Consider the following 27702-nt stretch of genomic DNA (forward strand, 5'->3'; position numbering starts at 1 on the left):
GAATATTCGTGGATAGCCAATTAAGCACTATTTAACCGGCCAGGAATCATTCCTGGCTGGTTAAATAGCGCTGAATAGCGGGTGGTTTTTGAAGAAAAGAATGTAAATGTAGTGGATAACTTTCCCCCCAAGTATCCTTCAGATCACCTTGGCACTGAGTGGATAGTGTCAGAGCTTTATGGGCACAGAAACTGAAGTTATCTGGTTTAGTGGCGACATTCAGGGCCCTGTTTACTAAGCTGCAGTACAGGTGCGTTAGTGTTTTTAATGCGTGTTAACCATGTACGCGCTTACAATATCCCTATAGGCGCCTATACCATTAGCGCAAGCACTAATTGTAGGCATGTTAAAAATGCTAACACACCTTAGTAAACAGGGCTCTCAGTCCGCTAACTTGAAAACTAACCTGCTAAAGTTAAGATAGCCCTGGCACTGACCTTCCTACCTGGATATTCCGGTTCCCATGAAGTATGCAGAGCTTGCTTGTTCCTCACTATTGAAAATGTAGTGAAACAGCAGCCCCGTGCTGGCAGAACGATAGGTGGAGACTCCTGCTCAGCTTAGAGGGAACGGTGCATGCCACTTTAATCCCCTGACCTAAATACACTCCTATTAACTATAGCACTCTCCTTAACCAGCTAGATAAGTTATTGTCTTTTTGTGTATGGTGTACAGCGCTGCGTATGCCTTGTAGCGCTATAGAAATGATAAATAGTAGTAGTAATATTCCGTGCCAGCCACTATCTGAATACTGGCGCTGATCATCTAGACAATTTTTAACCATGGTGGCCAGCATTAAAAAAAATGCTGACTGCTACTGCTCTAAATTGATCCACAATGTGTCGACCTGTAGATAAGATTTCATCTTAGGTTAGCAATATTTCTGTATTTAGCATGTGCAAAGTCATCAAGTCAGTCAACAGTCGTATCGGTGATAACAAGAGTTCTTGAAGCCCTCTATCCCAGTTTAACTAAACCACAGAACTCGGGGGCACTTTTTCCAAGCAACGGTAAGCCCACCGCAGGTTTGTTGTGCAGCAATCTGGAGTTACCGCCGGCCCACACCCAGCACGCGGCATCTTCGGCGCTAGCGGAAATATTTGAGAAACATCTCCACAGGGGCTTACCACCAGGTTAACGTGGGATCCCTTACTGCCATCTCAATGGGTGTTGGTAAGTGCTACCCCTCCGAAATGGCCGCGCGCCAAGTGCAAACTTACCGCACAGCCATTTCTTTTTTTGGCCTTTTTATCCGCGGCAGTAAAAGGGGCCCTCGTGCATGGCACAAACAGCCACTGACGCTAGCGCAGGTCCGCTTTTACTGCAGCTTAGTAAAAGGGCCTCTTACAGTGTTAGCACCAGATGCTGACTGAATGAGTACTTTGGAATTTTGACCTACACACCTTACTACTACTTATCATTTCTATAGCGCTACTAGATGTACTCAGCGCTGTACACTTGAACATGAAGAGACAGTCCCTGCTCGACAGAGCTTACAATCTAATTAGGACAAAGAGTAGCAAGATTCCATGCAGAATCCCAAAGAATAGCAAGATTCCGGAATCCCATAGTAGCAAGATTCTGTGTGGAATCCCAAAGAGTAACAAGATTCCGGAATCCCAAAGACTACAATTACTACTAGTTATCATTTCTAAAGCGCTACTAGACGTACTCAGCGCTGTACACTTGAACATGAAGAGAGAGTCCCTGCTTGACAGAGTTTACAATCTAATTAGGACAGACAAACAGGACAAACAAGATATAAGGGAATATTAAAGTGAGGATGATAAAATATGGGGATCAGCATGAAGAGTCAATCTGCAATAGGGGGGTTTTCTTGATGGTAATTTTGCAGACAATTAAGGGAGGGTTGTGGGGGATAAAGATAAAAATACCAATAAAGTTGTACATGGATTGACTAGCTTGAATGTTTGGATTTCCTCTGGTTTACATTTTGTAACGTGTTTTGTAACGGTGATATTTTTTTATTGCAAGATTTCCAATAAAATATAATATAAAATAAAATAGGAGGTCAACTGCATGCACAATTTTTTTGGAAACTGATTCAGAATTTCATTAATATTTTAATTGGTATTTGCACATTCATTAAATTTGAAAATGGCCCATCTAAATGTAGAAATAGAAAGTACTTAGCATTCACATGAAATCAATTTTATTGCTGAATTCTATACGTCTAGAGGGGTATGTAATGTTAATTTTATGCTCTGCAAAGAGTTGCTCTAAAAAGCATCACTATGCAAAACCTTTTGCCACAGGGACCAATGGAAACTTGTACACAAAACAGAAACACATAGAAAATTCTCATTATACTGATAGAGAATTCCAGGGAAATAAATGTGAAATTGGTGGGATAATGTTTATAGGCTTCTATGGATGGTTAAAGCAATATTCTTTCATGAATAATTTGCAAGGACACAAACTTCAGCGTGAACACTTGCTGCTTGGTGTGGCAATTTTCTCACAATGCTATTGGAGTCTCTTAAGACTGCAAAACAGAGAGCTACCTTCAGTGCCCTACGCACAAAACGGTCCCAAATCTACTCTATGTACAAGATTAGAGCAGCATGGTTACTTCTTTGGGGGTTTTCATTAGCTCCATTCCTCTAATATTGGGGATTGTAGTGCGTTAATGATTTTTCTCTCTTTTCTTCTTGGAAGTTTGGCTTATTTAGTTATACCGGGGGTGGGCAACTACGGTCCTTGAGGGCTGCAACCTGGATGTCTTCTAAATTTAGTCGGGCTGAGCAGCACTCGGTGTTTTCTATAATGTACATCACCTAAATTAAAATGTATACTTTATAGAATGTGCTTTGATTTCCATGCGGAAATTGAGGCATGATATATAGAATCTAGCCATATCCATGTAAATATTTAGAATAATGGCAAATATGAACACACATGCCAAAATTCTGCCTAAGCACTATTCTGTAACCACATGTGTATATTACATAGCATGCATTTTACAGGCAGATGCATGCATGAGTGGAGTTTGGGGAGGACTCATCCTTATGTACATAGGGGTTCTTTTACTAAGGTGCACTGAAAAATGGACCTGCACATATCCAATACACGCATCTACACCAGCGCAGGCCATTTTTCGGTGCACGTTAGTAAAAGGACCCCTTACTTTCTTGGTATGTTTTGTCTTGCCTCTGCTCACTAACTTGTGCTCTGCTAGATGCTCATGGAATTCAATGGGCTTCTTCTCTTCCACATGTTCTCTCATTTTTATTTTTAAATTTTATATTTATTAGATTTCAATTTGTGTATCTTAAATACACAAGTTTGACTGGGGAGTCATGTTTAACAGGAAAATGCTCTCTCACATCTTCCTACACTGTCCTATCATTGGATCAGTGTCACTGCTGATACTTGAAAAGCCTTTGCCAGATTATTTTAGGATGACAACTAAAGACTCCTTTATTTACACTGGCCAACCCGAGCACCTAATCCCTCTCTCCCTCTTCCCCTAATTGTCTCTATTAAGCAATTTTGTATTTTATTCTCTGTTGAATGGTGCTGTCAAAATACTACATACAAATATATCAAATGTATTAAATTTAATCGTATGCTAATTGCGAGGTACAGGAGAAAAAGAAAAATACAGGAAAAAAGGAACCAAAACACACTTGTTTCCTGTTTCTTTCTCCTAAGAAGCTTTGCTGTTCACAGCTGAAGGCTTATAATGGCTCAGCAAGAGCCTCAGAAGTGTTCCAAGTTTGGTTCTGTTAGGAAAATGTCTCAATTAGAATTAGAGAAGTTACAAAGTGTGAGCTGCAGGGGACAGAGTTCACAGTCTCTCTGTGTCTAGCTGTGAATTCTTAATTGGTAAGATGCTGTGATTAAGGGCATACACTTTTGGAAAGCAAAACTGATTAAACAGTAGCAACACATATCAATCTACGATTTAATGTTGTAGTCCCAGAGTTGGAGCAAAATCATATCTGGCAATGTGATACAGTTTTATATCTTAGCAGCTCCTGTTTCTCTATCTGCTTCTCCCACACTTTAACATTTGCTTTCTTGTTCCTTCTGTACTTCCAACAGTTTGGCTTTTCCAGTGGGTTTCTGAGCACTCTGGCGTAGCCTTGTCTGTCCTGCAGCCTCTTATCCTGCCCTTATCTAGACAATTGGCTGATTTGAGCCCCTTCCCATCAGGAGAGCCTTCAAAGCTCTTCCAGAATAATATTGCTACTGTCCATCTTGGTTGGGTGATGAACTATTTCAAGAGTCATTTAGATCAGACTCAGTCTCTCAAATATCTGGGTGTCAAGTTTGATACAAAAGAGGGGAAGGTCTTTTATCCCTTAGCTCATCAGTTGAAGATTCAGGATCAAATTATCAATGTTCTTTCTCTTCTATGCCCCAGAGCTTGGGACTAAGTGCAAGTTTTGGGTTTGATAGCAGCCAGCCACTTTAGTATTCCCTGCTGAGCAATTGGTTGCTAGTGTTGGAGGACTATGGAGTTTTGGTGCCTTGGACCCCTCAGGCCAGGATCAGTTTGAACTGGTAGCTTCATCCTCCAAACCTTCAATCAGGCCTACCATTGCACACTCAAGATTGGTATTTGGTGACTTCAGATGCCAGCCTTCTGAGCTGGGAGGTTCATTGTCTTCATTAGACAGTGCAGGGGCAATGGTCTCTGATGGAGGCCTCATGGTCAATTAACAGGTTGGAACTCAGGGCCATCAGGAAGGCTTTCTTGCATTTGGCCCTCTTCTTCAGGGGAAGCTAGTGTAGGTGTTTTTGGACATGACTGCAGTTTCTTCAATAGGCAAGGGGGAACAAAACGTATGCTCCTTAGCAGGGAAGCTCACCTATTTTTTCAGTGGGCAGAGTTAAACATACTCCTTCTTTCAGCAACTCATATTGTGGGAACTCTGAAAACACAAGCAGACTACCTCAGCAGAGTTTCTCTGGATCCAAGGGAATGGCAGCTGTTGTACAAAGCCTTCAATCTGATTACATCCAATTGGGACATTCCTATTCTGGATCTCATGGCTTCCAGTCAATGCACAAGTGAATAGCTTCTTCAGTTGCTGAAAGGAGACATCTCTCTGGGAATCAATGCTCTAATACAAACTTAGCCAACAGCAGTACTTCTTTGTGTCTTTCCTCCTTGGCCAATGATAGGCAGGACTGTCCGACACATAGCTCATCATCCAGGGCAGGTAATTTTCATAGCACCAGACTGGCCAAGGTGTCCTTGGTATGCGGATTTGACTTGTCTGCAAGTTGCTCCTTCATTATGCCTACCTTCTGAAAAGGGGCCTTACACCAGGGTCTGATTCTTATGGAGGATCCCTCCCCCTTTGGCATTATGGCCTGGCTACTGAAAGCAGAGCAGACTCAGAGTCCAAGAGAATCTTTATTGAAATAGACCTGATATGGCCACATTTCGCCAATTAGGATGCATCAGGGATTTTACAAAACACTAACAAGGGGTTAAGGCAAGGTTTCTCCAGCTAGTAATTGCACATCCAACACTACAATTGGCAGCTCCTGAATGTCAAGAAAAGGAAAGCAGAGCAACAGTTTCTCACCTCACTTTCACAGAGGAAAACATGGACTCCGGGTCTGCTCTGGTTTGTTGTGTGCTATTTGCTGAAAATTCAAGAACCTTGACTAAGGAAGAACAGGTATTCATATAAAGTTATTGCAACATTATTACAGCTTAGAAAAGATCCACCTCTACTGCATATGTGAGAGTTTGGAGAACCTTTGAAGGTTGGTCTAAAGAGAGAAATATTTCTCCAATTAACACTTCCTTACCTCAAATGGAAGGAAAAATTAGTTCTTACCTGATAATTTTCTTTCCTTTAGTCTCAAAGGATCAGTCCAGAACCCATCCTTGATGGATACTCAGTTCTTTGTTATTGTATATAGTTTATGGGTTTCTTTGATTCTTAGGCATAAATTTAGAAAAATGTTTGGCTATATTCTGGTTCATGTTGCTATATTTATAGAGGAGACATGAGTTTTTGCTTACAAGTCACATTTCTACTGCTGAACTATCGAATGCTGGCTGAGTTAGCCTGTACAATACCTTATAAAGCATAGCTCATTAGTGCTCTCTATCTGTACCTGCTGGCAGATGGGCATAAACCATTAGTCTGGACTAATCCTTTGGGCCTAAAAGGAAAGAAAATTATCAGGTAAGAACTAATTTTTCCATCATCTATCTCTATAATTTGTTGTGCAATACTCTGATCTAGGTCACTAAAAAAATTCTGAACATTCGATTTCCATTCTCAAAATGAGTCATATCATGCTGTAATGCAAGACAGTAGCTTTTTAATTTATGTGTTTATTTATTAGGATTTGTTTACTGCATTTTTCAAGAAATTCATCCAAGACAGTGTACAGCAAGTATTACCTGGATATAGACAATGAACAATTACAGCAGTAAAAATATTCAAACAATAGTACACACTATGGGGGAGATTCTATATATGGCGCCTAAGAACTCAGCACGGAAATCAATGCGGACTAGCATATTCTACAGTATAAGTGGTGCCTAGATTTAGGTGCGGTATATAGAATACACAGTTGTTATAAGTACATAAGTATTGCCATACTAGGAAAGACCAAAGGTCCATCGAGCCCAGCATCCTGTTTCCAACAGTGGCCAATCCAGGTCACAAATACCCAGCAAGATCCCAAAAATGTACAAAACATTTTATACTGCTGATCCCAGAAATAGTGGATTTTCCCCAAGTCCATTTAATAACGGTCTATGGACTTTTCCTTTAGGAAGCCGTCCAAACCTTTTTTAAACTCCACTAAGCTAACCGCCTTTACTACATTCTCTGGCAACAAATTCCAGAGTTTAATTACACATTGAGTGAAGAAAATGTTTCTCTGGTTCGTTTTATCTCAGTGCCTAAAACTACGCGCCTCCACTTAAACCAATGAAAACGTGACATAAATTCACTGGGCCATATTCTATAACTATGCACATGAATTTCAGAACACCCATAAAATGCTCATTTCACTACATATAACCATGCCACTTTCTGCCTGCTCGTATTAGAAGTTAGGCATACTGTGTTACAGAATTTGCTTAGTGAGTTGTGTGCATAAATTCTAATTAATGCCAATTAGTGCTCATTATTGCTTGTTATCAATGCTGATTAACTTGTTAAGCCAATTACGTTATGCACATTGTTATAGAATACTCTTGGATTTCAGCGCGGATCTCTAGGCATTGCTATATAGAATCTGGGGGTATGCTACTTACCATGTCGACACACTACACATTAAAACATTTTAACAGACAGCAAAGGGGACAAGCAGAGGAAGAACATACAGACATAAAACAGAGTAACATGAGTTTTCATAGATAAGGGTGACCAATATGAGGAAAACCTGCATGTGCAGGCGGAAAGAGTGAATGCAACTGACTTTATCACAACTTTAGACACTGTTCAGACATACACAGGACTAATCATATTATACGCATCTTGAACACAGATGGCAGGTCTGGAAGTTATGCTATACTGCACATTGCTCTCCAGACATTCTTTTATAGCTCTCTGGGTATATTGTACTTCTCCTTGGTGACTTGAAATCCAGAAACTAAATTGGGCAGTAAGTTATGCACCATGGCTCTGTATTGTTGAGCATCTTCTATTTGCTCCCTTTCTATAAATATTTGTATTCTTGAATGCATGGGGACTACGTGACCTGAAAAAAAACAACACAAAACAAATCCCTCCAGTATGCTTCAGTATCTGTACAAGTCAGGTGTGGTAAGCCTGGCACTGTGTTCCCAGTGTTGTCCCAGCAATGACCTCATCCTCGACTCTGGGACTGCAATCTGTGGTGGAAGCAACATAATTCATTGCGTCTACCTGATGAGTCTTGGCTTTCTTGAGCAGACTATCAAAGGCTGATAGAGCATCAGCATAGAATTGTTCCAACCCAGAATAAGATCTGACTTGCACATGTGAAGGGTAATTGTTAGCAGACAGAACTCCAAGTTTACTGTATGGAAACAATGTCTGTGTGGTTTGGCCATGGGAGTGGGCTCAAAGCAGGGGAAAGACAGATACAACTTTTAGGAATGATTAAACTGTACCTCAGTTGTACCCTATACACAGAAGGTTAAAAGTATTTCTGGTCTGGATTTCATTGGGACCACCCTGATTTCATTTGTTTTGAGTTATCCAAAAAAACAAATTAGGAATCCTTATGGATATTTTGAAAAGAGGAGGTAAAGTTACATCTTCTGTTGCTTTCAGTGCCCAAGAAAATGTCATCCAAATTAATCCTTCACTTTCAATAACTTTCATGGTACAATTCCAGTTGGGACTTAGATCAACGAGCTTTGGTATAGAGGCAACACATGAACTCAATGGTTGAGCAAAGTGCCTCCTACTGCTCAAAGAACAGAAGCTCTGTTATCTTCTGCATATCTCACCATTACAGGAGGTTTTTTTTTAACCATGTTTCTGGGGTAAATGGTCAGTATTTGGCTTTTTATTCCAAAAATACTTTAGTCAGGTCATATGCTTGAATGATGAAACTTTCCCCAGGGTTCAGTGGATGAATTGGCTGAGACCTTGAAACTCCACAATGACAGGATCAGGTGAACAAATGAGTTGCCTAGAGTGCCAGGAGTGTGGTAGCCGTGTTAGTCCACTCTTAAGGTTATCAATAGAAATCAAACAAAATAAAACATAGAAAAGAAAATAAGATGATTCCTTTTTTATTGGACATAGCTTAATACATTTCTTGATTAGCTTTCGAAGGTTCTTCACAGTGAGAATCCTGAAAGGTAACTTTAAAACCATACAAGAACGTAAGACCTTTGAAGTCAGAATGATTGAATATTTTAACACCCAACAGAAAGGACTTAACAAGGACCTGGGGTTCCTAGCCCATTATAAACCATAAAGCTGTATGTCTCTGTTGATCACCCCACCCCTCACCTATCCACACCCATCCTGTTAGAATATCAATGATATGCTTTGATGTCCCCATGCATACCTCCGACCCACCCCCATCCTCCCACCCTGTCAGACTGTCATAGTAATGCTTGAATGTTTTCACTTATATACACTGTCAGCTAGCACATTTGCTTATTTCCGATCTGACGAAGAAGGGCAACCTTCGAAAGCTAATCAAGAAATGTATTATGTCCAATAAAAAAGGTATCATCTTATTTTCTTTTCCATGTTTTATTTTGTTTGATTTCTATTGATAACCTAGAGTGCCAGAAACTGTGGAGCAGCAAAATCCTGGAAATGTTACTACATGTTCACTTTTAAGGAAGGTATGACTCCAAACACAAACATTTGTAACATTGCATTGTGAGATCAACAAGCAGGACATTAGATGATGGTAGAACCCATCCTATCAGTGGCTGAAAACAGAATAAAAGCCTTGAACAACCGCATTTTGGAAGAGGGGGGAAGGAACATGAATTCTGGGTTGGTGGAGGGTGGGATGGAGAGAGAGAGAGAGAATACTGGGTGGGCTAAAGGTGGTGAAAAAAGTATGCAGAAGGTGTGGGATCCAGAGATAAAAGGTGTGGGGATGGATAGAGTGTGCTGAGTGGATGGGGGTGCAGGAAGAGACTGTATTGAGTGTACTGTGGGATAGAAGGGAAGTGTGCTGAGCAGCCAGTGTGTTAGAGGGAGAGGGTGAAAGAAAGTATTGGGCAAGAATGGGAGGGGTGAAAAAGGGGAGATGGTGCTGGATACTTTGAAAAGTGGGCAAAAGACATGGGGTGATGTTGGTATACTATACAGAGAGAAAAGGGTAGGAAAGAGGAAGATGCTGTGGGGGGAAAACAAATGCTAGGCACTATGAACAGAGGGCAAAAGAAAGGGGGTATTGAAATGAGGGTGTGAAAAGATAGCAAGGAGGATGCTGAGCTCTAGTGTATACAGGAGCTACCGCTAAGGTTAGAAATATGAGCTCTGCTGGAACGGCCAGTGGTAGGTAAGAGAGTTGGGGTGGGGGCTGAGGGGTAGAGGTGAAAGGAGGGCACATGGCTGAAGCCCTAGGTTATTTTCAGGTCAAAATTCAGCCCTACAAACCTTATCATTGTCTGAAGCCCTCTCAGAATGAATTGTGAATTATCCCTATAATTGTTTTTGATATACTTGGGGGGGGGGGGGGGGGGGGTATTTTACTAAAGATTAGCGCATGTTATTTGCAGCAGGGCCCATAAGAATAAATGGATTATGTGGCAAACCTACACTAACCTCTAGTAAAAGACCCCTTTAGTTAGACCAAGAAGTAGATCCTCTTGTAGATTTTGAAGAAATTTAAAACTTGGCTCTCTATGTAAATACTGGATAGTAACCGATGGGTCAAGTGGATTGAACAAGTGAAGTTTATTTACTGGACTTTTGGTAGGAAGTTTATTTTATTGTGATGTGTTAGGCAAGATTTACTAAACTATATTACCACATTAGCATACACTAGCATGCATTAATGCATGTTATTCACTTGAGTTTCCATTTTATGCGATGGGAATTTTATTAATCACATGCTAATGCAGTAGTAAACTTCAGTAAATCTAACCTTTTATTTGTTATCATTTCTGTTGTATGATTGCTTTAGAGTGCTATTAAATGAAGCGGTTCTATGGTGTAATGGATAGCGTGCTGGACTCTGAATCCAGCTATCTGAGTTCAGATCTTAGTAGAACCTTAGCTTTTGAGTGGAGGAATAGACCAATGCAAACTGGATTTGGTTCCCACAGTGGCTTCTTGTGACCCTGATCAAATCACTTACATCCGGATTCTATATAGCACGACTTAAGTTGCGCATGCAAATCTGGTCGTATTCTAGATTTGCGAGCACAACTTAAGTAGTTAACAAGCTAATCAGCACTGATAATTGCCCTTTAAAAGCAATTATTGACACTAATTGTAATTAATTAGAATTTATGTGCACAACTTTCTAAGCACAAAAATTCTAAGTCACATAGTTTATTTTATTTATTTGTTACATTTGTATCCCACATTTTCCCAACTATTCGCAGGCTCAATGTGGCTTACACGGTACCGGAAAGGCATTTACCGATTCCGGTGTGAACAAGTACAGTGTGGTGTTGTGGTATGATGAAGATCATATGGCAGGGCCACAGTAAGAATCGTCAAGCAGAAGAGTAGAGATATGTTCATGACATGTTTTAGTTGAAAAGGAGGCGTGGAATAGGTGTGTCATGCAGGGGCATAGCCAGACTTCGGCGGGAGGGGGTCCAGAGCCCGAGGTGAGGGGGCACATTTTAGCTCCCTCCGGTGCTGCTGACCCCCCCCCCCCCCCGCCATTGCTGCCACCACCAACAACAACTTTGACCCCCCCCCCTGCTGACGACCCTCTCGACCCACCCTCCCGCTGCTTTTCACACGCGCCAGGACCCTTTCTTACTGCAGTGGGTAAAAAGTCCCTTTTAAAAAATGACTATGTGGTAAGATAAATCTTACCGCATGGCCATGTGGTGGGGAGAACTTACTGCCACCCGTTCAGTTGCGGGCAGTTATGCAGAGTAAAATTTGGTGTAAATCCTGATGCCTAAATTAGGCACAGACTAGGTGTATTCTATAATAATGCGCATACATGATGCCAGTGGCGTAGCTAAGTGGGGCCACGGGGGCCTGGGCCCCTGTAGATTTGCCCCTGGACCCCCCTGCCGATGACCCTCTCGACCCCCCCTCCCGCCACCAACCCGCCGCCGCCTACCTTTGCTGGTGGGGGACCCCATCCCGCCAGCCGAGGTCCTCTTCTTCCGGCGCAAGGCTTCATTCTGTTTCTGAGTCTGACGTCCTGCACATGCAGGACGTCAGACTCAGAAACAGAACAAAGCCTTGCGCCGGAAGAAGATGACCTCGGCTGGCGGAAGTAGGGGTCCTCTGCCAGCAAAGGTAGGCAACGGTGGGTTGGTGGCGGGAGGGGGGGTCGAGAGGGTCATCGGCAGGGGGGTCCAGGGGCAAATCTACAGGGGCCCAGGCCCCCGTGGCCCCACTTAGCTACGCCACTGGCATCATGTATGCGCATTATTATAGAATACACCTAGTCTGTGCCTAATTTAGGCATCAGGATTTACACCAAATTTTACTCTGCATAACTGCCCGCAACTGAACGGGTGGCAGTAAGTTCTCCCCACCACATGGCCATGCGGTAAGATTTATCTTACCACATAGTCATTTTTTAAAAGGGACTTTTTACCCACTGCAGTAAGAAAGGGTCCTGGCGCGTGTGAAAAGCAGCCCTCCACTGCTACCGCAGGGCCCTTTTTCCTGCAGCTTAGAAAAAGGTAGACTTGGGAAAACCACTGTTCATCCCTGAGAATGAACTATGGGAAATAGATTTTACTTTTGTGACCTAAATTGGCCACTATCAGACACAGGGTGCTGGGCTCGATGGTCTGACTTTTCTTCTGTTCTAAAACCCTTGCACCATTCCTCCATTGTGGGTCCAGACCATTTCTAACCTGTATTTAGAAAAAGCAGAGTGATTAAGAGATTGTGATGCATCATTTTGGATCAACATCAGCATTTTTTTTGTGTGGAGATGTTATGCATTAACCTTACCAGATGTGATCTCTAAATGCTAGTATGTAGCAACAATTTTTTATGAAATCTATTTCTTTATTTTCTATTGGGACCAATAAGGCAGCAAGCATTTTGCATTCTGTGTATTGTACACCAAATGAGGAACCGGATGTGAACAGCTGGAATTTAAAAAATCCTTCTCTGTCTATTGTTTTTATGAATGTCTAGTGAAAACAGTTTGAGGTTTGTTTTCAGGACCTTTTTCAAAGGTTTTCCTTGATTTTCAAACATTTTTGGTTTATTTCAAAACTGTTTTTTTAATAAAAATGTTGAAACAAGTGTTAGAAATTTTCAGTAATGTTAACTTTATATAACAGGTGCTGAGTTGGAAGCCCAAGTAGGTGTTTGTTTCAGGTGTAGGAGGTCTCCTGATTCACTGGAGCTTAGGTTCACCCCACACACACACTGAGGTTGATATTTAGACCACGGGAGGCAGCCTGGCTAACTCTGGTGGGTGGCGGCAAGACTGGATATTCAATGCAGGGCTGTTTTCAGTGACCAGAACTGGTATTCAATATCCAGTTTATATTTGGTCAGTTTAACTTAAACTGGCCAGGCCAATATTCAGCGCTAGCCGGTTAAGTTTATAGTGGCCAAAGATAGGCCTGCTATTTCAGCAGCCTGATTTGGCCGCCAAACTTAACTGGCAATGCACTGAATATTAGCGGACAGTTGGTTATATTGCGTGATATAACCTTTAGCTGCTAAGCACTGACCGGGGAATATTCAGCGGGAGGTAAATGGCTATCATTGCTGAATATTTGCAGATAGCCAGTTAAGTGCTATTACATAAGAATATAAGAATAGCCATACTGGGTCAGAACAATGTTCCACCTAGCCCAGTATCCTGCTTCCAATAATGGCCAATCCAGGTCACAAGTACCTGGCAGAAATTAGCAGAAACATTTCATGATACCAATCCCAGGGCAAACAGTGGCTTCCCTCATGTTCATCTCAATAACAGACTATGGACTTTTCCTCCAAGAACTTGTTCAAACCTTTTTTAAATCCAGATATGCTAACTTCTGTTACCACATCCTGCAATGAGTTCCACAGCTTAACTATTCTTTGAGTGAAAAAATATTTCCTTCTATGTTTTAAAAGTATTTCCTTGTAACTTCATTGAGTGTCCCTTGGTCTTTGTACTTTTGAAAGAGTGATTAATTGATTCACTTTTACCTGTTCTACACCACTCAGGATTTTGTAGACTTCATTAATATCCTCAGCCATTTCTTTCCAAGCTGAAGAGCCCTAACCTCTTTAGCTTTTACTCATATGGGAGGAGTTCCATCCCCTTTATCATTTTGGTCCCTCTTCTTTCTAATTGTGTTATATCTTTTTTGAGATATGGTGACCAGAATTGAACACAATACTTGAGGTGAGGTCGCTCATGGAGCACTACAGACTAACTGTTCCTGGCCGGTTAAATAGCGCTCAATATCGGGGGGCTTATTTTTGGTGTCTGTGGCTGTAAGATCAAACTTTTGGGTAACATATATAGAATTTACTAGTTGGTATGTAAATTTAGACACTATGTTACAGAGTGAGGGTCTTAGCAATGATATTCAGATGGTCCAAGTTTTCAAAGAGAAAATTAGCTTGAACCCATAGATCTGAAAGCTACCTGTTGCCCCCTTGATGCACAGTTATTTGTTCAACCAAAACATGGTTGCAAATTGGAAGGCACCGTATCCCAATCCCACCTTTCCCAGAGAGCTATGGCTCATGTCCCAGGCTACGCTGGCCAAGCAGACCCACTGCACTGCATTTTGGTATACTATGAACTTTGTTTAATAGAAAACCTGTGCTATATAACCACAAATCTGTTCTTTAACAATAATGTGATTCACACCACTGAAACCACGTTCTTAACTCACTGACAGCTTTATGAGCTTCATAGGGAAGGGTGGACCAATTCCCTTTTGTTTGTTGCCATTTTGCTTTGATTAGAATGATATTTTTTAAATTAGGAGCCCAGAACTTTCATTTATTTCCATTCTTCCCCACTGGTCTTTATGTGCTTAATTGCTTTTTCAGCTTTCAGCTTGCCAAAATGAGGTGGGCTTTAAAAAGAACCCCAATCTGGCCAGTAGCCATCTAAGCAGATATTTCTGTATTTTCTATGCTTTTTAGTTTTTTTTCTTTGTACTTTCCAGTGTAACCCTTTGGCTAACAGGCGTAGTCAGTCCTTGATTTTTTTTTTTTTTAGGAGGTGGGCCCATTTTACCCTACCTTCCTGCTACTCTCAGCTCCCACCACAACCCCACATACCTGGACTGGTGGGGTTCCCCAAACCCCACCAGCAGAATCTTTCCTGCAGCGATATTCACTACCGCACTGCCTGCATGCTCTGTTTCACTAAAGCTGAGCATGCGTGCAAGGGAGGGGGAAAGCAGGACAGGCAGTGCAGGGCGAGGATTGGTGACCCCTGCCCACCAAACCAGCAGACCTTGGGGGCCTGAAACCAAAATTGGGGGGGGCCCAGACCCCCAAGGCCCCCCGGTGGATACACCACTGCTTTTGTTGCTAAGTTCAGATACCTCTGAACAGTATCAGATTATGTTCAAATTAATTGGCACATTTAAGGGGTTAACCGGTGTTTCTAATGACAGTTTTCAAATCCAGTCCAGATGACCAGGCAGATATGATTTTCAAGCTATGCACAATCAATATTGTCAAGGTTAGTTTTTTGTATTAAGTTTAAGAGCCATATTAGGTTGCATATTTTAGATACCTATTGCATGCTTGCTTTCTAGCCTATCTCAAGGACTAATTTTTAAAGCTGTTTATTTATTTATTTGATTGCAACTGAAGACATATGACAGTAACCTAAATTATAAGTACATAAGTAATGCCACACTGGGAAAAGACCAAGGGTCCATCGAGCCCAGCATCCTGTCCACGATAGCGGCCAATCCAGGCCAAGGACACCTGGCAAGCTTCCCAAACGTACAAACATTCTATACATGTTATTCCTGGAATTGGGGATTTTTCCCAAGTCCATTTAGTAGTGGTTTATGGACTTGTCCTTTAGGAAACTGTCTAACCCCTTTTTAAACTCTGCTAAGCTAACCGCCTTCACCACGTTCTCCGGCAACGAATTCCAGAGTTTAATTATGAGTTGGGTGAAGAAATATTTTCTCTGATTTGTTTTAAATTTACTACACTGTAGTTTCATCGCATGCCCCCTAGTCCTAGTATTTTTGGAAAGCGTGAACAGACGCTTCACATCCACCTGTTCCACTCCACTCATTATTTTATATACCTCTATCATGTCTCCCCTCAGCTGTCATCCTTAGAGATGGTCGTCCCTGGTTTTCAGCGATAATGGAAACAGAGGACGCCCATCTCAGAAACGAACAAATCCAAGCCCTTTGGTTGTGGGAGGAGCCAGCATTCATAGTGCACTGGTCCCCCTCACATGCCAGAACACCAACCGGGCACCCTAGGGGGCAGTACAGTGGACTTCACAAAAAGCTCCCAGGTGTATAGCTCCCTTACCTTGCGTGCTGAGCCCCCCAATCCCCCCCAAAAACCCACTCCCCACAAATGTACACCACTACCATAGCCATAAAGGGTGAAGGGGGGCACCTACATGTGGGTACAGTGGGTTTCTGGTGGGTTTTGAAGGGCTCCCATTTTCAACCACGTGTAACAGGTGGGGGGGGGGGGGGCCTGGGTCCGCCTGCCTGAGCTGTACTGCACCCACTAAAACTGCTCCAGGGACCTGCATACTGCTACGCTGGACCTAAGTATGACATTTGAGGCTGGCAAAACATTTTTTAAAGTTGTTTTTTGAGGGTGGGAGGGTGTTAGTGACCACTGGGGGAGTAAGGGGAGGTCATCCTCGATTCCCTCCAGTGGTCATCTGGTCAGTTCGGGCACCTTTTTGAGCCTTGGTCGTGAGAAGAAAGGGACTAAGTAAAGTCGACCAAGTGCTCATCAGGGACGCCCTTCATTTTTCCATTATCGGCGGAGGATGCCCATCTCTTAATCACGCCCCAGTCCCACCTTTGCTAAGCTCCCGTGAACTTTGAGCATCCCCACGACAGATTGCAGTTGGGAACGGCCAAAATCAGCTTTTGATTATGCTGATTTAGCCGACTTTGAGAGAAGGACGCCCATCTTCCGATTTGTGTCGAAAGATGGTCGTCCTTCCCTTTCGAAAATAAGCCTCTTAGTCTTTTTAAAGACTGTATCCACATTTAGCATCTTTGTGAAGCTTTTGTTGTTATACTTGGGCTACTTACCTATATAAAGAATCCTGAGGCAGGCCCCTTGGCTGAAACTCGGTGCGTTGTCAGTATAGTTACTGGAATAAACTGTTTGTAACCACTACCATCTACTACTTGGTGTGCTTGGAAGTGTCCTGTTGGCCACTTCATTGTTTGACTTGTTCGAGTGCATAGTGATCTTGGTTCCTCCATTTTGGTGGTTGTTCTCAACATTAGCGCATGGCCATCCATTTGGAAAATAAAAAAATTGGCCATTATCCAGCTGCACTAAAAAAGGTCTTAGGGTGCAGGAAAGACCCATTTAAATCAGTCATGGTTGTTGCTTAAAAATACCATCTTGGAAGTCCATTTCAATTGTATTGCATGTATCAAAAAAGGTGGTAGGAAGGTAAAACGATAGTTAACATTGTTAAAAAGTGGGGTGAAAGAGAGCCTTAGAGCCAAAAGAACCTCCTTCAATGAAGGAAACAGGAAGAAGCATAACTACTAGCAAGTTATATGCAAAACATGGATAAAGAAGGCTAAAAGAGAATTGAAAAAGAATCTTGCTGAAGAGGTGAAAACATATAGCAAAAACTATCAGGAGCATTAGAACAAAAACCATGTGCAGGAGTTATTTGGACTGTTAGATCATCAAGGAGGTAAAGGAGCACTAAGGAAGGACAACATCATAGCTGAGAAACTAAGGGGTTTATTTTTGAAAAAGAAATATGTCTAAAAAGTGTTCAAACAATGGCAAAAGCCAGGCCACAAGTACCTAGCAGAAACAGAATTAGCAGCAACATTCCATGCTACCAATACCAGGGCAAGCAGTTGTTTCCCCATGTCTGTCTCAATAGCAGACTATGGACTTTGCCTTCAGGAATTTGTCCAAACCTATTTTAAACCCAGATATGCTAACTGCTGTTACTACATCCTCTGGCAAAGAGTTCCAGAGCTTAACTATTCATTGAGTGAAAAAAATATTTCTTCCTATTTGTTTAAAAAGTATTTCCATGTAACTTCCTCGAGTGTTTCCCTAGTCTTTGTACTTTTGGAACGAGTAAAAAGTCAATTTACTTCTACTCATTTTTCACCACTCAGGATTTTGTAGACCTCAATCATATCTCCCCTCATCCATTTCTTTTCCAAGAGCCCTAACCTCTTTAGCCTTTTCTTAAATGAGAGGCGTTCCATCCCCTTTATCAGTTTTGTCACTCTTCTTTGAACTTTTTATAATTCTGCTATAGCTTTTTTGAGATATGACAACCAGAACTGAACGCACCATGGAACGATACAAAGTCATTACAGTATTTTCGGTCTTATTCAACAACCCTTTCTTAATAATTCCTAACATCCTGTTTGCATTTTTGGCCACCGCCACACACTGAGCAGAAGATTTCAGCATATTATCTACAACCTAGATCTTTTTCTTGAGTGCTGACCCCCAAGGTGGACCATAACATCAGGTAACTATGATTCAGATTATACTTTCCAATATGCATCATCTTGCATTTGTCCACATTAAGTTTCATCTGCCATTTGAATGCCCAGTCTTCCAATTTCCTAAGGTCTTCCTGCAATATTTCACAGTCCGCAAGTGTTTTAACAACCTTGACTAGTTTTGTATGATCTGCAAATTTAATCACCTTACTTGTCATTCCGATTTCTATATCATTTATAAATATGTTAAATAGCACCGGTCCCAACACAGATCCCTGTGGCACTCCACTGTCCACCCTCCTCCATTGAAAGAAATGACTGTTTAACCATACTCTCTGTTTTCTGTCCAATAACCAATTCCTAATCCATGCCAGAACCTTGCATCCTATCCCTTGACTCTTTAATTTTCTCAGGAGTCTCTCATGACGAACTTTATCAAAAGCTTTCTGAAAATCTAGATATAGTACATCAACTGGCTCACCTTTATCCATATGTTTATTCACACCTTCAAAGAAATGAAACAAATTGGTTAGGCAAGATTTCCCTTGGCTGAACCTATGCTGACTCTGTCCCATTAAACCATGTTTGTCCACGTGTTCTGTAATTTTATTCTTTATAATAACGTTCACTATTTTGCCCAGCACCAACGTCAGGCTTACCGGTCTGTAATTTCCTGGATCACCTCTAGAATCCTTTTTAAAAATCAGCTTCACATTGGCCACCCTCCAATCTTCAGGTACTATGGGTGATTTTAATGACAGGTTACATATTACTAACAGCAGATCAGCAATATGCTTAAGTTCTTTGAGTACCCTTGGATGTATGCGATCTGGTCCAGGTGATTTACTACTCTTTAATTTGTCAGTTGGCTCAGTACATCTTCCAGGTTCACCAAGATTTTTTTTCAGTTCCTCTGCATCATCACCCTTGAAAACCATTTACGGTACAGGCAGATCTTCTTACATCAGAAGCAAAAAATTCATTCAGTTATGACCTTGTCCTCCCTGAGCACCCCTTTTGTTCCTTAGTGACCTAATGGTCCCATGGATTCCCTCACAGGCTTTCTGCTTCTGATGTACCTGAAAAAGTTGTTACTGTGAGTTTTAGCCTCTGTGGCACTTAGATAAACATCTGTCAGCAGTCACAATACCTTTGAAGGCTTTCCAATTGGCATCTCTTAACTCTACCCCCTCAACCTGTACTATCCAGATGGCTTAACCATGTCCAAGATTAGGAAAGAGTGGCATCTCCCAATTTGATAGCTGCAGGGCCGGTCTTAGCAAGTGCGGGGCCCTGTGCAGACCAATTTGGTGGGGCCCCATCCTAGCCCCGTCCTAGCTTCACCACCACCCTAGCTCCACCCCATTGATAAGATTATTCCATTTTTAGAAATTTTTTTTATTTATGAAATTTCAAATAAAGAGAAATGAAGCTAAACTTGTACAAAAATACTGATTGAAATAATAAGCACAATGCTATCATGAAACCTCCCCTCCCCAGAAGTGGAGTGGCCGAGCCGCGGGATCATCATGAATAATGCGGACGATCATCCGAGGCGAGAGGAGGTCAGAGCGGAGGCAGAGCGGGGCCCCCTTAGGCGCAGGACCCTATGCGGCCGCCTTGGTCGCCTCTGCCTAAGACCGGCCCTGGATAGCTGATGGGAGAAGCTCTCCAGACTTACAGTAAGGAATGGCTGAATGTTCAAGTGTGAAAGTTCAATTTCTGTTCTACCAGATGTTTTACCAGAGCCTCTTCTAACACTGCGAGATATTACTCGAAAGGATGTTTTATTGTCTATTAATAAGATGGATAAGAACTAGCAAGATAATCTGAAACTTTATAGTAAATTTACTGAGGAGGCATTGGCTAAATTTCTAGAAAAGGACAATAGAATTTCTTCTGTTGAGAATTTTGAAAAGGTTGAATTACATATGAAGGGTTGCTATGCAGTTGCAGTGTCTTCTTCTAAAGACAATTTGCTTATTCATCTTCAGATCAAGGCACTTAAGAATACTTCTAGGGCAGTCAATTTAAGACTCCTTAATTTTCAGTGACTCATCATTTTTTCCCGAGAGAACTTTTTAAAATGTACCTGAGAAATATCTTACAGCTGACCTCGAAAGATCGTATGACAGTGAATGTTTATTATATTTCTAGAGATACCAAGGCAGTTAATAAAGAAGGGGAAATGGATAGTCTTGATCTTACAAAATTTTTGGAAACCTTTCAGGATATTATTGTTGAAAGAGCAACTTTATTGGTTACCTTGTCATCTATGGTCAGCCTATACATTGTTTTCTGACATTTTTAGGCATAGTCAGATGAGAAGTGAGGCCTTCCTACTGATAAAGCCTAGAGTTTTACAGCACCGGGGTGTACCTGGTGTTAATTGGGCAGTGACACATGCTGCCAGGTTAGTGCCGGCTTAGCACGGGAGCCCTTACCACCGACTTGGCATGGGTGGCGGTAAGGGCTCCCCCCCAAAATTGCTGCACGGTAAGTGCTTTACTTGCCACATGGCTATTTCCTGCAGAAAAGAAAGACTACCCTTTTACCAGCTGCATTAAAAGGGAGCTTCGGATTATGTCAAAACATGCGCCGAGGCCCCCTTTTGCCGTAGCTTGGTAAAAGGGGCCCTTAGTGACTTTTAAAGAATTAGAGGGTAAGGGCTTAACACCCTTTAGTAAAAAGGCCTCAAAATTACTTAACACAGACAAACATGGTTTCAAGCGATAGAGTCAACATAGATTCAGGCAAGGGAAGTCTTTGTACATTTTGAAAAAGTAAGCAATTGATCCTTGTTTACCCATTTCACTCCGCTCAGGATTTTGTAGATGTCTTTCACATCTTTCCCTGAGCTGCCTCTCCTCCAAACTCCAACCTTCCCTGCGTTTCCTCATAGGAGAGTCATCCCATCACCTTAATCATTTTGGTCATCCTTCGCTGTACCATTTCTAATTCCACTATATTTTTCCGAGATGCAGAATTGTACATGATACTCAAGGTGAGGTTGCATCATAGAGCAACAGAGGCATTATGATATTTTTGGTTTTATTCTGTATTCCTTTTCTGATAATTCCTAACATTCTGTTTGCTTTCTTGGCAGTCTCCCAAAAAAGGAAGGAGAAAAGCAAAGATCAGTTTGGAGTGATGACATTAAAAAATGTTAAAGATTCATAAACACAGATAGAACAAAGCTGAACACAAACCAGATGCAACATAATCATCTACAGAGCAAGTGATGATGATGGCCGATGATATATCTCATGCTGATTTTTTGGAAGAGGATGGTAGTGATTCACCTTGATGAATATGATCTTATATTACAAAGCTTTAGGGACTAGGCCAGAACTTAAATGGAGGAGCCAGATGGGCGATATGAGAAAGCGACTGACCTTTTTTCATGCTGCACTAACGAGGACTTGAAGCAGCTTTCCAGAACTTAGGTCAGTGGTTCCCAAACCTGGTCCTGGAGGCACCCCAGCTAACCAGGTTTTCAGGATATCCACAATGAATATTCATGAGAGAGATTTGCATGCAGTGTAGGCAGTACATGCAAATCTCTCATAAATATTCATTGTGGAAATCTTGAAAACCTGACTGGCTGTGGTGCCTCCAGGACCAGGTTTGGGAACCACTGGCCTAGGTAATTGATGTCCTAGGGACAAAGATAAATGAATAACATTTTGACCACTAGTCATTTCTAGATCTTTGTAAAACAACATTCATGCTTTTTCTTCACCTGAAGGCTTTTAAATCCAATTTAAAAACTCAACTATTCTGACAGGCATTTATTTATTTATTAGGGCAAAGCGGTTCACAATTCTAAAACAGAAGAAAATGGAAAAGAGAGAATTACAATATTTGATAGGAAAGAACACATACCATTCATAACAAAAGCAGCGAACATTCAGGACACGTACTTCCAGGATAACTGTGTTCCAAGTTGGTCACTCTAGTACTGAGGAGTTTACAGATGAGTAAGCTTGTTCCAAAAGCCAGAGTTTCAGTAGTGATTTAGACTTTTTCAAGGAGGTCGATTGTCTGGGATGTTGGGTTTTGCAAAGGGATCTGATTTTTTTGTTGTTGGATGCTTGTACTTCTCTGAGTACCTGATTCTTTCCTGTGATGATGGTAGTTCCTTTTTAACTTTTTTGTTCTGCGTTTTTAATATTTGTAAAACTGCCTTGATTTGCCTCATAACTAAGGTGGTAATGCGAGTCCTAATAAACCATAAACTATAGCATTTTTAACTCCCCATATATATAAATGTGTATATTTATTATCAAATATATATAGTATACATTTCAAGGAAGCATAAAGGCAAATCTAGCAGCACATGTGAAGGGGAAATATGTTTATTTATTTACCACCTTTCCAGAAGAACTACCCTAAGCAGAGAATGTGGCAAAGGCGGTTAGCTTAGTGAGGTTTAAAAATGGTTTGGATGGCTTCCTAATGGAAAAGTCCATAGACCATTATTAAATTGACTTGGGGAAAATCCACTGCTTATTTTTGGGACAAGCAGCACAAAATGTATTGAACTGTTTTGGGATCTTGCCAGGTATTTGTGACCTGGATAAGCCACTGTTGGAAACAGGATGCTGGGCTTTATGGACCTTTGGTCTGTCCCAGTGTAGCAATACTTATGTACTTATTTATACACTGTATATCATGAAATATCTGAGCAGTATACAGTGATACATAAATTAAATAAATAAAAGCATCGACAAATGTTTTACAAATATTGCATAATTGAATTACTACTACTACTATTTAGCATTTCTATAGCGCTACAAGGCATACGCAGCGCTGCACAAACATTAATCCTCCTTAAAACCTACTACATAGAGATCAAAAATATCTACAAAAACCCACAGCTTATTAAAACGACCCTATAGCTGCTACAGCCCTGGTTTAAACTTTTACTTATGAGGTCCTTTTAATAAGCTGTGGTAAAAATATGCCTTAGTGTACCTCTGTGTGCTAAGGGCCTGTTTATCATGACAGTAAAAATCCCAATTTTCTATTTTTTCCGCTAGTGGTCATGCACTAATGTTGCGATTAGCACGTGGCCATTTAAAAAAAATTACTCTAGGAGCACTTACCGCTTTCTATTTTGTAGGCAGTAAGGGCTCCTGCGTTACCCATGCGCTAACCGGTTAGTGTAGGAATGCCCACTGTACACCCCTTGCTATTTGCAAAGAAACAATTGAAGTGTTCTCTGAAGCTGCTTTATTGAGCCTGAGTCCCTGAAGCAGAAATATGAAATGGGGCACCTCGGACCAGTTGGCTTAAGGAGATTGAATTGAATAAAGCAGTTAGACTCCTGCTATTTTATAACTAAGTTGTTTTTCAAGTTTTTGCACTTTATTGTTTATTTTGGGGCTGTTTATGAGTTTTGGATATTAGGACATTTATTATGGAGGAGTTAGTTGTATAATGATGTAATTGAATGAGTTGCTCAAGAGCTGAAAGTGCTGAATAATACTTCTCTGTATGCAGAACAATGAGCGATGCTACTCATGCTGTATGGTTACTGAAACATCTTCCTCCATTCACACAATTATTTGAGATTCTAAGTCCAAACCAATTCAGTATTTAGAGACAGTTTTTCTTGGATCAGTTGACTGTTTAGTCTCTTGTTTGGAAACATTTACAGTAGAAGCACTCTACACCCCTGACGTGCCCCCCCAAAAAATACAAAAAAAATGTAACTCACAGTGGATCCATTTTACAAAGTGGCTGTAATCCCAATGCGGGCTTACCACTTGCTAAAAAGGAAGAGCCGCCAGGCTACCTCAGCAGCCCGGCGGTAGTTCCTACCCCCAGTGTGCCATCATATCCACCGGTGTGTACCTGGTGGTAATTAGGCAGTGTCGCTTGCTGCCCAGTTATTGCTGGGTTAGTGCAGGAGCCCATACCGCCACCTCAATAGGTAGCGGTAAGAGCTCCCCCTGAAATGGCTGCTCGGCAAGTGCTTCACTTGCTGCATGGCCATTTCCTGAAAAAAAAGAAAGACCTCCCTTTTATCTGCGGTGGTAAAAGTGGGCCTTGGCGCATGCCAAAAACATGTACTGATGCAAGCGCAGGCCCCCTTTTGCTGCAGCTTGGTAAAAGGGGCTCAGTGTGTGCACGTTCAAAAGCTACGCTGTGAAGCTGTAGATTGTCCCACGGTAGTCAATATTTTGCAATATTAGGCACATAGCTTAGTAGAAGGGTCTTTATGAGCAGCCAGTGTGGCCACACAGGGCGCAAAATTAACCAGGTGCTAAAATTGTGTCCCATCCATTGGCTTCCCTTGTTGACATCACAGAAATGGACAGGGAAGGGGCATGTTGAGAACACTTGGGGGGGGGGGGCGTGTTACACAGGATGCATTCGCTACTTGCGCTACCCATGACTTAAATGCTTGGTGAAAAAAAGCATGCTTTCAGTAATGTATGAAACAAAGCCTCATCTTTCTCACGTCAAATATAACTTGGCATAGAATTACAAAGTGAAGGCCCACTGATGTAAAACATTTCCCCTCTCCCCTGATATTCAAAAGCATTTAATCAGCCAGGATCAGCACCATGACCTGCTGAAAATTCACAGTTAGCAGCTAGTGGATAGCCAGTTATAATCCCAAAAAATGCAGGGTCATGCACTTGGGTCGCAAAAATCCGAGGGAACGGTACAGTATAGGGGGTGTAGTGCTTCAGTGTGCGAAGGAAGAGCGGGACTTGGGGGTGATTGTGCTGGATGACCTTAAAGCTTTCAAACAGGTAGAAAAAGCGACAGCCAAAGCCAGAAGGAATCTTGGGTGCATAAAGAGAGGCATGACCAGCGGGAAAAAGGAGGTGATAGTGCCGTTGTATAAGTCTCTGGTGAGACCTCATTTGGAATACTGCGTGCAGTGCTGGAGACCGCACCTACGGAAAGATATAAACGGAGTCGGTCCAGAGGGCGGCTACGAAATTAGTAAGCGGTCTTGAATGCAAAAATTATAGGGGCAGGCTTATGAACCTCAACATGTATACGCTGGAAGAGAGGAGGGAGAGAGGAGACATGATAGAAACATTTAAATATCTCAAGGGCATTTATGTACAGGAAGAGAGCCTTTTCCAAATGAAGGAAAGATCTGGAATGAGGGGGCATATGACAAAGTTAAGAGGGAATAGGCTTAGGAGTAACCATGGTCTCCCGGTGGAGGTGGTGGAGTCGAGGACTGTTCCAGAATTTAAAAAGGCATGGGATAAGCATGTTGGATCGCTTAGGAACAGGAAGAATTGGGGGTTATAGAGGATGGGCAGACTGGATGAGTTATATGGTCATTATCTACCGTTGTGTTTCTATGTTTCTACGTGTTATAACCGGCTATCTGCCAATTTTCAGAGCAAGTTTGGCAGCTAGTATTCCGCATGATAATGCCTGCAGATTGGCAGATCTTCATTTTCAACAACTAGATATATCTTCTGCTAAAGTGGAATTTCTCAATATGCTTATGGGCATTGTGATATGGAAAAATTATTTTCAGTTCGAGGGACAAATTTTTCTTCAAACACATGGCATTGCTATGGGTGCTACAGTTGCACCGACCATAGCATGCCTTTATATGGCTGATTTTGTAGAAAATTTTCTCTATTCATCTAGATTTTTCAACATATTGTCCTGTGGAAAAGGTTCTCTGACTAGATAGTGGTGTGGAGGTAGGGTGTGCTATGATGGTGATACAGGTGATTTTACATATCTCGAGCCTTGGAGTCGCAGTAAAACACCAAAAAAACTGAGCACATTAAAAAAAATTTTCATGAACATTTGGTTTGAAGTTGAATTTTCAAAATAGCTAATTTATTTATTTTTAGTTTTCTTTGGTTTCTGTAACATTTTGTAGTGCACTAATTGGGAACTGAATAACTTCTTAAACCCAGGATTAGCTTTTAACTATATAATACTGACAGCTAGTGGAAGGGAAAGACTACTGGAGAAATACACTCAAATTTATTAAGTCCAAAAAAAATCAAACAGGTGGTGGTATTTCGAATCATTTGTAAGGACTCTATGGCTTTCTCCAGTAAACATGAAGTTTCAACAGCAGGATGAGAACTTATGAGACCTCTGAAGAACCGGTGATGGTGAAACAGGTCTCCACTGGGATCGGGTGACGACAGAGCACGCTAAAGTTAAGTGCTTTTTTTGCTATGTGATTGGACATTAGATATATGAGTTTATCACATGTTTGCTGCAAGAATTGTGAAGAAATTAAAGAGTATTGGGAGGTTTTTGCCGATGATTGGTCTGAGTCAATCAGAAGCTGTGGTTCTCATGTTGAGAGTGGATTGGTCTAAACGAAGGGTGCCCAGTTTCCACAACATTAATCTGTGACTGCTGAGGCTTTTTTCCTCTCTTTCTGAAAAATTAAAAAATTACAACTTAATTAATTAAAAATTGCAATTAAAGAGTGAAGAATCAAAATAGCGGAAATTGAGGGTGTTTTTCAAAGGTTAAGTTGGTGTCCACATGCTTTTGTTTTAAGCTGAGCTTTTTTTGTGACAGAATTTTTTTGTGTTTTCTCCAGTAAGCCCAAAGACGTACAACACACATGTGCTAAAAGGAAAAATTCTGTCAGCTGTCTGTTTCCCCTGATCTCCCTATGCACCATATGGAACATGGTGGCATATGCTTTGACATATGGCTGTTTCTGCAGGTTATCATATAGGTGCCAACAACCCCCAAAACAGTGTTTTTTAAATGCTTGCCACCAAGCACGGATATTCAGCGACTCTGTTTAAATGCTGCTGAATACTCCTGGATAGCCCCAGGCAAGTCATTTAGGGGTCCTTTTACTAAGGTGTGCAGAAAAATGGCCTGTGGTAGTGTAAACATGTGTTTTGGGTGCACGCAGAATTATTTTTTAGCACACCTATAAAAAAATGCCTTTTTTGTTCTGTTGAAAACGGACTTGAGGCAAAATGAAAATTGCTGCGCATCCATTTTGGGTCTGAGACTTTACTGCAAGCCATTGACCTAGCGTTAAGGTCTCATGTGGTAACTGGGCGGTAATGGTACATATGTCAAATGCCACATGATGTGCGTAGCTGCTACGTGCCAGAAAATAAACATTTTTTCAGACGTACGTAGCAGACGCGCGCCAAAATTGAAATTACCACAAAGGCCATGCGATAACCGGGTGGTAACTCCAATTTGGCACACATTGGGTGCAAGTAGGTGCCTATCCAACTCATTTTTGAAAGTGATCGCCAGCCATCTTCCGACACAAATTGGGAGATGGCCGGCGATCTCCTGAACCCGGCCAAATCGGTATAATCAAAAGCTGATTTTGGCCGGGTTCAACTGCTTTCCGTCACGGAGCTGGCGAAACATCAAGGGGGCGTGTTGGTAGGGTAGTGAAGGCGGGACAGGGGCGTACTCACGAGATGGCTGGCTTCGCCTGATAATGAAAAAAAAAA

General features: G+C 41.6%; 1 long non-coding RNA gene across 1 annotated transcript; it reads left to right on the forward strand.

The window, feature by feature from the left end:
* Positions 1-456: 456 nt before the first annotated feature.
* LOC115473205 lies at positions 457-27471 on the forward strand. The gene is made up of 4 exons (XR_003942617.1): positions 457-646; positions 8641-8647; positions 9903-9907; positions 27458-27471. It is a non-coding gene; the product is annotated as an uncharacterized LOC115473205 (long non-coding RNA).
* The last annotated feature ends 231 nt before the right edge of the window (positions 27472-27702 follow it).

The sequence above is a fragment of the Microcaecilia unicolor genome, chromosome 6 (assembly GCF_901765095.1).
Source record: "Microcaecilia unicolor chromosome 6, aMicUni1.1, whole genome shotgun sequence".
NCBI classification, from domain to species: Eukaryota; Metazoa; Chordata; class Amphibia; order Gymnophiona; family Siphonopidae; genus Microcaecilia; species Microcaecilia unicolor.